The 11857-nt window shown below is 40.1% G+C and overlaps 3 non-coding genes across 3 annotated transcripts; all 3 read right to left on the reverse strand.

Annotated features, from left to right (window-relative positions):
- Window positions 1–1789: 1789 nt before the first annotated feature.
- On the reverse strand, window positions 1790–1908 carry LOC132911550 (5S ribosomal RNA). Its single transcript, XR_009659028.1, has one exon. It is a non-coding gene; the product is annotated as a 5S ribosomal RNA (ribosomal RNA).
- A 1750-nt stretch (window positions 1909–3658) lies between these two features.
- Window positions 3659–3777, reverse strand: LOC132911552 (5S ribosomal RNA). The gene has a single exon (XR_009659030.1). It is a non-coding gene; the product is annotated as a 5S ribosomal RNA (ribosomal RNA).
- A 1756-nt stretch (window positions 3778–5533) lies between these two features.
- On the reverse strand, window positions 5534–5652 carry LOC132911553 (5S ribosomal RNA). The gene has a single exon (XR_009659031.1). It is a non-coding gene; the product is annotated as a 5S ribosomal RNA (ribosomal RNA).
- Between the last annotated feature and the right edge of the window lie 6205 nt (window positions 5653–11857).

Consider the following 11857-nt stretch of genomic DNA (forward strand, 5'->3'; position numbering starts at 1 on the left):
TCTCAGACACGCCACTTAACCCTAACGACAAAATCGCTATGGACATCATAGGACCGATGACGAAAACCAAACGCGGAAACCAATACATACTTTCAATTCACGATGAACTTACGAAATATCTGATACTAGTTCCCCTTAAAACGCAACGAACTGAATCCATAATTAATGCGCTCATTGAACACTATATTTACATATTTTCGGCACCAAAAACGATCCTAACAGACCAGGGACAAAATTTTGTTAGCGATTTAATGACGAAATTTGAAGAAGCTTTTAAAATCAAACACATCAAAACAACTTCATTTCACCCACGGAGTAACGGATCTCTCGAAAGAACGCATGCCTCAGTTAAAGATTTAATTCGTACTACATTACACGACAATGACAAAGAATGGGACGAAGTACTTAATTTCATTTGTTTAGGGTACAACACCGCGAAACATGAAGGAACAGGATTCTCTCCCTTTGAATTGACCTTTGGGCGAAAAGCTAACTTACCTTCCGCAATATCCAAATTCCCCACACTTACCTATGATGATATGTACTCACTTTGGCAAAAACAACTGAATAAATATTGGGAAACAGCTCACAAAACGCTTATTCAGAATAAGCAACGATACAAGCGAGACCAAGAAAGAAAGATTGTTAAAACTCAGACCGTGTTTAGAAAAGGAGACTTTGTTTTAATTCACAACGACCATAAAAGAGATAAGTTGCACATTGAATGGTTAGGACCTTACAGGATTAACGATGTGAAAACTCCTTATTACATTATTTCTATCGACAATGCTAAGAAAAAGATACATGGTAACCGACTGAAAGCGTACTTTTTTCAGGATAATGCTGACCCTAGCACTAGTAATAATACCCTTAATTAGATGCCTTGAATTCACGGGATAGGAATTACGCTTTGTAAACAAACCCAACCAATTCACGATCGAAAACTACAACATGATTACGCCTCTGAAATTGTTAGCTTCCCGAACACTAACAAATATTGTAAAATTGCTATATTTAAGATTAACGAAATAACTTTTGTACCATTACATGCAGAAAACCAATTCATAATGATCCCTAAAAAAAAAGGGGGGTAAACATATCCTTCGATCTACATTTAAATAATTCCATTCTACTAAGATCTTAGAGGACCAAGATCAATCTAACCAGGGGGGTATGTCACGACCGGCTCACTTTAAAATCGGAGATAAAGATGTGGCGGCACTCGGCGACAATGTATATCGCTGAAGTGCCTAATGAACCATCAACATCCCAACGGTCCTTCCACCGAAGGCTCTAGAAGAAAGAGCGCGTGTCAACGGCCGCGGACGCCAGGCAAATGCGTGGACGGTGGGGATGTTGAGGGATAACAAAAGAAAGCGATCGGATCCGATCGAAAGTAAAAAATCATAAGAGCTTCAGTCTTAAAAGGTCACGCTTAGAGCTCGGAAATAGATTGTAAAACCAAGTGTTAGAAGAAAAATAAAGTTTCTTTTTTTTATTCTTTTTTGTTGTTCTTTTGCATAATTTTACGTGACATCATCGTCATGAATACGATTTCTCCCCCTCATCCAGTTCCTTAGTTGACCGCCAAGTGGATTCTGTATTTTGCGCATGCTTATCATCACGAGCTGCAGTTAAATTCGTCAAAAATTAGTACGTACTAGTTTGACTGGCCGTCCCACGCCGGCCGAAAAATTGGCACTGATCCCAACCTAATATCTTTTTCTCGGTGCATAGGATCATTAAAAAAAAAAAAAAAAAAAAAAAAAAAAATGGCAAGAAAAGAAAAAGCCAACACCACACGGAGTTCCCAAGCGGTCACCCATCTAAGTACTACCCGTGCCCAGCGTTGCTTAACTTTCGTGATCGGACGAGAACGAGTGCTCTCAACGCGGTATGAGCGTTGGCTGAAAGAAATAATTTTGTTACTCAACATTAATATGCAGAAACTATCTAATAGGACATACGAATGTGTGATGAACCTATTTGAATCCAGATGTGTAAAATTTTATCTGCCTCCGTTTTCAAATACTAGGTTTTGTCAAAAACAAAACACGCTTCTAGTTCATAATTGATCTCTATTCGGAGAATTGTTTTCGTTTCTTCTGTCACCTCTCAATATCCCCACTACGCACGCGTTCGGTACACATCCCCTACCGTGGTCACGTACCCCTTCTTCCGAGTATTTGGCGGGAAGACCGTAGGCATATGGTTGACTCATTAGGTCTCTCGGCACTTACGTTTCGAAGCAGCCTTGCTTATGTATCGTCGGTCTCTCGTAAACAGTCTATTGTCTCACGCTCAAGAAGGACACCCGCTGAGTAATCAGGTAGACGATACATCCTCCCTACTACAGCTATTGAAACAATAACGAAAAAGTAACTTTTGAAAACGACACTGGAAGAAACTACTTGTTAGACAAGATTGAGAGAACACCTAAGATCTTTAGTCATATTCCAAAATATCAAAATAATTTGAACCAGATATATGATCAAATCAATCAACTAACGTATTCTCATCAAATACAATCAATTAAATCATGGGGACATTCATTTCGGCAGATAGCAGGTTACGTTGCCTTAGGATTGACAGGGATCTACCTTTTTAACAAAATAGGGATATTCGTTTCTATCGAAGAAATGTTTACCGACGAAATTGTGTATCCACCTACTATGCTGTAAAACAAAAAATAACATTGAAAACATTGCGACAATCCCTACACGCCTAAATAATTATACAGAAGTACTACAGACACCACAGGCATCAACAATACTCAAAAGCATAAGATACCACGACGAAGAAGAACAAATATATATCGAGCCAGCCAGAGTCCAATTCCACCGCTCCACACTGCAGAAACACTGAGATTTTTGAGGGCCAAAATCAATCTGCGGAGGGGGTTATGTGACGCCAACCACATCGCAATCCACATCAGAGACCAGACCGCGCTTCGGGACCGATGGGGTTCATAATGGAAATAAAGAAGTGGCGGCACTCGGCGACAATGTATGTCGCCGAAGCGTGGTGCCTAATGAATCATCAATATCCCAACGGCCATTTCGCCGAATGTTCGAGAAGACGTGCGTGACAAAAATCGCGAACGCCAAACAAAAGCGTGGATAGTGGAGATATTCAGGGGTGAAAAAGAAAAGAATCTGATTCCAGCGAAAGTCAAGTTGTAACAGCTTCAGTTTTGAAAGTTCACGGCTGGAGTTCCGAAGTGAATTGTAAAGTGAAGTGTGAACAAAGCGCGTTAAGAGGTACATTCATTTTTTCAGTATTATTATTAATCTTCGATTTCTTTTCTTTTTTATTATTATAATTTTACGTGACAATGCCATCTAATCGATGTTGTTATGACGATAAAAACAGCGGCACAAAAATTCGCACAGACGATCGACAAAGTCATCGTCATGAATACGATTTCTCCCCCTCACCCAGTTCCTTAGTTGACCGCCAAGTGGATTCTGTATTTTGCGCATGCTTATCATCACGAGCTGCAGTTAAATTCGTCAAAAATTAGTACGTACTAGTTTGACTGGCCGTCCCACGCCGGCCGAAAAATTGGCACTGATCCCAACCTAATATCTTTTTCTCGGTGCATAGGATCATTAAAAAAAAAAAAAAAAAAAAAAAAAAAAATGGCAAGAAAAGAAAAAGCCAACACCACACGGAGTTCCCAAGCGGTCACCCATCTAAGTACTACCCGTGCCCAGCATTGCTTAACTTTCGTGATCGGACGAGAACGAGTGCTCTCAACGCGGTATGAGCGTTGGCTGAAAGAAATAATTTTGTTACTCGACATTAATATGCAGAAACTATCTAATAGGACATACGAATGTGTGATGAACCTATTTGAATCCAGATGTGTAAAATTTTATCTGCCTCCGTTTTCAAATAATAGGTTTTGTCAAAAACAAAACACGCTTCTAGTTCATAACTGATCTCTATTCGGAGAATTGTTTTCGTTTCTTCTGTCACCTCTCAATATCCCCACTACGCACGCGTTCGGTACACATCACCTACCGTGGTCACGTACCCCTTCTTCCGAGTATTTGGCGGGAAGACCGTAGGCATATGGTTGACTCATTAGGTCTGTCGGCACTTACGTTTCGAAGCAGCCTTGCTTATGTATCGTCGGTCTCTCGTAAACAGTCTATTGTCTCACGCTCAAGAAGGACACCCGCTGAGTAATCAGGTAGACTAAACATCCTGCATACCACAGTTATCGAAACAATAACGAAAAAGTAACTTTTGAAAACGACACTGGAAGAAACTACTTGTTAGACAAGATTGAGAGAATACCTAAAATCTTTAGTTATATTCCAAAATATCAAAATAATTTGAACCAGATGTATGATCAAATCAATCAAGTAACGTATTCTCATCGTATACGATCAATTAAATCATGGAGACTTTCATTTCGGCAGATAGCAGGTTACGTTGCCTTAGGATTGACAGGGATCTACCTTTTTAACAAAATAGGGATATTCGTTTCTATCGAAGAAATGTTTACCGACGAAATTGTGTATCCACCTACTATGCTGTAAAACAAAAAATAACATTGAAAACATTGCGACAATCCCTACACTCCTAAATAATTATACAGAAGTACTATAGACACCACAGGCATCAACAAAACTCAAAAGCATAAGATACCACGACGAAGAAGAACAAATATATATCGAGCCAGCCAGAGTCCAATTCCACCGCTCCACACTGCAGAAACACTGAGATTTTTGAGGGCCAAAATCAATCTGTGGAGGAGGTTATGTGACGCCAACCACATCGCAATCCACATCAGAGACCAGACCGCGCTTCGGGACCGATGGGGCTCATAATGGAAATAAAGAAGTGGCGGCACTCGGCGACAATGTATGTCGCCGAAGCGTGGTGCCTAATGAATCATCAATATCCCAACGGCCATTTCGCCGAATGTTCGAGAAGACGTGCGTGACAAAAATCGCGAACGCCAAACAAAAGCGTGGATAGTGGAGATATTCAGGGGTGAAAAAGAAAAGAATCTGATTCCAGCGAAAGTCAAGTTGTAACAGCTTCAGTTTTGAAAGTTCACGGCTGGAGTTCCGAAGTGAATTGTAAAGTGAAGTGTGAACAAAGCGCGTTAAGAGGTACATTCATTTTTTCAGTATTATTATTAATCTTCGATTTCTTTTCTTTTTTATTATTATAATTTTACGTGACAATGCCATCTAATCGATGTTGTTATGACGATAAAAACAGCGGCACAAAAATTCGCACAGACGATCGACAAAGTCATCGTCATGAATACGATTTCTCCCCCTCACCCAGTTCCTTAGTTGACCGCCAAGTGGATTCTGTATTTTGCGCATGCTTATCATCACGAGCTGCAGTTAAATTCGTCAAAAATTAGTACGTACTAGTTTGACTGGCCGTCCCACGCCGGCCGAAAAATTGGCACTGATCCCAACCTAATATCTTTTTCTCGGTGTATACGATCATGGATCATTAAAAAAAAAAAAAAAAAAATAAAAAATGTGGCAAGAAAAGAAAAAGCCAACACCACACGGAGTTCCCAAGCGGTCACCCATCTAAGTACTACCCGTGCCCAGCATTGCTTAACTTTCGTGATCGGACGAGAACGAGTGCTCTCAACGCGGTATGAGCGTTGGCTGAAAGAAATAATTTTGTTACTCGACATTAATATGCAGAAACTATCTAATAGGACATACGAATGTGTGATGAACCTATTTGAATCCAGATGTGTAAAATTTTATCTGCCTCCGTTTTCAAATAATAGGTTTTGTCAAAAACAAAACACGCTTCTAGTTCATAACTGATCTCTATTCGGAGAATTGTTTTCGTTTCTTCTGTCACCTCTCAATATCCCCACTACGCACGCGTTCGGTACACATCCCCTACCGTGGTCACGTACCCCTTCTTCCGAGTATTTGGCGGGAAGACCGTAGGCATATGGTTGACTCATTAGGTCTGTCGGCACTTACGTTTCGAAGCAGCCTTGCTTATGTATCGTCGGTCTCTCGTAAACAGTCTATTATCTCACCACTTCTGATACACACCGGACGATAACCCCCCCAAAGGGGCTAAAAACTCAATATAAAAACCCTCCTAAATAAGCACCCGATGTATTATTCTGTTGTAACATTTTGAACAGTCACTCAGTTGGATTTATATAATGAATTCCATCACCATATACGAAGTTCAATTTCTAAGCTTTATTCATGAAACGTTCGAACTGCGACACGAGGAGATTACCGACCATCTATCTTTGTGATTTCTTGTGTCTCCGACGTGACAACAGCGTGGCCACCTTTGAACTATGCCCCGGCGACACCCCCGGCGACACTCCTTCCATAAGAGCCAAACTCACAGTATATAAAACTTTCGAAAATATGCTCTGAACACTCTGTTCTAACATTCTTAATAGTCATTCTGTTTAATTCACATAATAAACTCTGCCAGCACATCTAAAGTCTGAATTTTTCTTACCTTGCTCGTGAAATCATAAAAGATGTAACTTAGAAAACACGAAGTTGGCACCCCGGTGGGGATAGCCACCCACAACTATATTTATTTTTATTTTATTTTTTTTTATTACCAATGAGATATAACACTTCGAATGTCCTTCAGGACAAATTGTAAAAACCAAACTAAACTATAAAAAAAAACCTTGCTCGTGAAACGTTTAAACCTACGCGAAATCATTCGAACGACGCGAGGAAACCACCAGATTTCTTAACTTTAGCACTCCCCGTGTCTGTGACGTGACACTTGTGTGAGCGTTAAATACGCAATACTAAAAACGTCATGGAAAAGCCTAATGAATTACATCGAAGACAGCATACAAAAAAACGCGGAAAATAATAGTACGATAGATAATATAAAAGGAATTTCGTCGTGCATTGAATGCAATATCAGTTTTTATGATTGTGATAACGGTAACGTGATAGAATGGTCTCAACGTGTTACGTCGCGTGAGATGGTCCGCGCGACATCCCTCATGGTCAGGCCCGCCTAGGCCTACCCATCGTCACAGTGACCCGTATTAAGCCCAAGGAACCCGCATAAACCACATCTGTTAACCATTAAACTATGGTCGTATAAACATCGCCGGTTTATGGAGGGTCCCAAAAATCCGTAGGTTTATTGCACACTCTCGCTAATTACGGAGAAAGTAGATGTGCCCTGCGAAACTGCTGGGTTTTCCCAAGAACAAGGACACCCATGAGCCATAACTGCAGGAGCATTTCTCCTCATATTTTGGTTATTAACATTGGCTATAACCAATGGGCATCGCGGATCGTTACCCTCGCTATTATACTGGAAGGTGTGAACAACGAATCCGCGTCCTTAGTTCAGCAAGGGTACACCCACACCGAGATTTCCTCCTAAATAGTATGAGAAGGGTCAGTCGTCACTGCTCTTCAAGTCATTACGCTCAACGGTCAAACACTGCTCTACGACGCCACGTAGAGTCAAGTCACTTCTCGTCAACGATTCGGTCAAACACGTCTATTCTACACATCGGAGAGTCAAGTATTGCTATTACGCTCATTGGGCAGTCACGTCTACTAATCTAACGCGGGATCGGCATTCAACGCGCTAACGCTAACAACCCTCGGGTTAAACATTGTACTTTCCGCCGACATCTAAACATTCTCTGTATATGTTCCACGTGGTGTAATCGGGTATAAATATATTTACATTAGATAGTTATCTAATAGACTAGAGTTATTCAACCACAACTACCCCTATTATCCCAACAGAAATAAGGGGATCGGCCTGCTCGCGGTGTCGATTCGTATAATCGTAACGGGAATTTACGACTCCCGTTAACACGCCTCAAAGCGAACGCGTCTCCCCGCGACTGGACGAAAATACACAACGTGATGAAACTTCTTCAATTAACTATGATACTAGTGATTTGTGTGCTTCGAGTAAAGTAATTGGAACGTAATTATAATGACAATGGTGATACTCCTCAATATTTTGAAACATTTGAGGCTTGCGAAATAAAGTTAAGACGGTACTAGTCGCAAAAAGAATGTAGCTTTACCAAATTTAATAAGCTAAAAAGATTGTGTGATTTAGTAAATAAAAGAATTAGGACCCACAAATCTTGAATCGAATTATATTTAATTTCATCATTTGTATCGCTATTATTAATATTTATATTCTTTTTCTGAAATATGATCATGCAAATGGCATCGCAGAGAGGGTAAATAGAACGATAGAGCCGGGCCGGTTGATACTGTATACAAAAACAAATCTATCGCTGTTCTTATGGGCCGAAACCATGAACACCGCAGTGCAGGCAGGTCATAACAAGACGGGGTCGACGAGACAGGACAATAAAACGCCGTATGAATTTGTCAGTTGTAGAAAAGTTTTCTGTATTGAGTGTACGCGTGTACGTGCCGAGCGTGAGAGATGTAATATGGAGCCGCGACGTAAAGATTAAACCTGGACAAGTATCGATGGAAAGTGGTAATTTCAGTTTGCCAAAAAATAACGAACGCGAAGATATGCATGCGCAGAGCGATGAAGTACAAACGTATGAAAGTGCAGAGAGCGAGCAGAAAACCATAGAACAACCTTAGGTAGTTAGCGAGACTGTGAGACAATTGAGGGATAGACGTGCGATCAAAAGAACCGATTTTTATCGTTGCCCGTTGTTGTATGTTTGTTCGTCCAGTCGCGGGGAGACGAGTCTCCGTTAGGAGCGTCAACGGGAGTCGTAAATTCCCGTTACGATCGAATGATCGACACCGCGAGCAGGGCGATCCCCTGATTTCAGTTACGACAATAGGGGTGGTTAATTGAAATAACTGTAGTCTCCAGTTATCTATTTTTCTTTATTTCGCCACCTTTCACAACACTTGGAACGTATATAAATATGTTGAGATGTATATCGGTTAACGCGATGAATCCCGATATCGTGTGAAACTATTAGACTAGCTTGCCGAATGAATGCAAGAACCGTCCGACGTATGTTGACGCGAAGAATCGAATGTCTCGTTCGCGTGAATTGAAGTTACTACTTAGTGCCTCGATGGCTAGAATTATACTTGAATGACTTGCCGAATGTTAGATTGCGACTTTGCGATACTTCTCAATGAGTTCGTTGGACCGAGCGATCGTGGTAGACGTGTTGATTGACTTGACGACGGAGATGAACTGACTTGATCGTGACGATGCTGTGTCGGAGGTGAGCTAAGGATGGGTGTGTCTAACGCACGGAGTCATCTGATTTGTTGATGACAGTTTTTGGTTGGAGAAGTGAGGGTAATAGAAACTGTTTCTATTGGTTAGTAAGACTATCGATGGACTAGGAAGGGTATTAGCCACCCTCGATGGAAAGTTGGGAGTAGGAGGCATCGCACGTGTGAACACTTAGCGTTCACGTGTTTTCCAGATGCTAACCAGAAACCTTGGAAAACGCTTTCGCGGAAAAGTCCTTGTTTGCAATGAAAGACTTTCGCCAGATTTTTCTGTGATTTATAGTCGGGCTGCGAGTATTTTCAAGAGTACGCGATAAGGATGTGCGGACATCTGGCTGCCATCCGTCCGCGATGTGAGGTCCGGCCCAGGTAGAGAGTCGGGCGACGTAACATTGTACGTAGCGGAAAAATTATCGGTAGACTTTAACGAAGCGATATTCATTCATCAAAGTAAATATATTAACAATATATTAGAGAAATTTAATATGAATGGGGCAAATAGCGTTTCGACACTTATCGAGACGAATTGGAGCGAAGGCAATGTAAGCAATAATAGTAAAGTGCCGTACAGAGAAATCGTAGGAAACTTGATGTTTCTACAGACTGTAAGTAAATCAGACATTAGTTTTGCAGTAAACATAGCGTCGAGACACTTAGAAAAACCAAGGGAGTATCAGTGGCAATAAGTTATGCGAATTTTGTGCTACCTAAAAGGGACCACACACATGGGACTATTATATACCAAAGCAGGTAGTCTCGAAACCTTCAGCGATGCTGACTATGCGGGAGACAAAGAAACAAGAAAGTCGATATCAGGCGTGGTATGTAAATATACGAATACGGTCATTACATGGCAAAGTAAGCGATAGCAATTAGTAGCTCTATCTATGACAGAAGCCGAATATATTAGTGCAGCCTCAGAAGTGAAAGAAATTTTGTGGCTGAAGAAAATCTTTCATGAATATAATATAGAGAATATTCAGTATATGTTATGTACAGTCAATACAAACGCTTTCAAATTAGTCAAAAATCCGGAATTTCACCAAAGAAGTAAACATTCGACGTAACATACCATTTCTTGCGAGATTTATATAATAAAGTCGAAATTGATGTAACTTATGTAAAAAGCGAAGATCAATTGGCAGATATATTTACGAAGGCGTTACCAAAACCAAGGTTCGAGTAATTACGACAAAAATTAGGTTTGAAAAACAAGAACGAGATTAAAAGGTAATTGTTTGTAAAGATGTAGAGTTTTAGGGAAGGTGTTGATGTGGATCCTACCTCAAGCAAAAATCCACATCTTTTCTAAAGTTTAGTTTTCTTAGACCTCGAAGCCATTGAGTATTGCTTAGCACTAAATCAATTTGAAGGGCCTCTCAGCCTCATAGTTTTCCAGGAACATGCCTTGCGCAGATGATCTAATTACTCAACTACTCGACAGGTCGGAACAGTTCCGCAGGCTAAAAAGACATTAACACCTTAGACCTAAGCACTAAATTCAAGCAGAATCAAACATACTATAAACACTTATTAATCATGTCATAGTACCACGCCAGACAAATGTACTTGAAATTCTCTACGAGAATTGATAGTAAATTAAACGCAAATAAAAAAAAAAAAAAAGATGACGCAGCGTGATACAGAGAGGCCAGTTTTTCGTAATTGTATAAATACCCATAGATCCATGGCTTCGAAGCTCTTTTCGTAAAGAGTTGAAAGCGTGCGGATCTGAACTAGCATATACATTGTAAATATATAAACTTAAACTTGATTAAATATATTTTCTATTATACACTCATCCACGCAGTTCCCTCTCCCTCCCTCTCTCTCTCTCTCTCTCTCTCTCTCTCTCTCTATCTTTATTCCCAGATAAGACCTTAATAAATAAAAATTAAAAAATTCTGGTATAAGGACGTAGGTAGGCCGCGGAGTGGGGGTAGTGGCCGCATGCGGTGACGCTTGCGAACAGGTCTGAATTGAAATTGCGCCTCAAAATTGCTGGCATCTACACTATCTCAGCAGTAGTTTTTCAAATTAACGTAAAACGATGATTTTTTTGTTAAATCTAAGGTAGCTTGACAAGATATTAACAAATATCATAATCAATTCTAAACAAATTATACTCAAGACCAAAATTTTCAATTTTTTGATTTCATATTTCGTATATTATAGTGGTCGAGTCTGTTTCTGAATTGTAGCAAATTGCTCTTCGTTTTCTATTTTGTAGCGACATTTTGAAGTTGAAGATTCTAAAAAAATTATAAGAGTACGGATCGACATGTTAAAAAGAACGTCTAATAATGATATATTTATTTTAACGAAAAGCAACAATTGATATCTGACACTGGCGTATCAAAAACAAAGAGGATATATTCTGTCTGTGTTATATTGTTAACACTGTTATAAAACGTAGTGAAGGCAAAAAGAGTGTGAAGCAAGACAAATTAAAAAGATCGTTTGGTTCAAACGGTGAGCGAATGAGTGAGTAGAGTGAGCCATTATAGTGGCGCGTCGTAATATAAGATGACATCCGCGAAAACCACTATAGTAGCGCATCGTACCTAAGAGGTTAAACCCTGGGACTTTCTTTATAACCATGGGCCGCTACATTTTTTTCTCTTTTTTACAAACGT

Source organism: Bombus pascuorum, chromosome 10, assembly GCF_905332965.1.
Source record: "Bombus pascuorum chromosome 10, iyBomPasc1.1, whole genome shotgun sequence".
Taxonomy (NCBI): Eukaryota; Metazoa; Arthropoda; class Insecta; order Hymenoptera; family Apidae; genus Bombus; species Bombus pascuorum.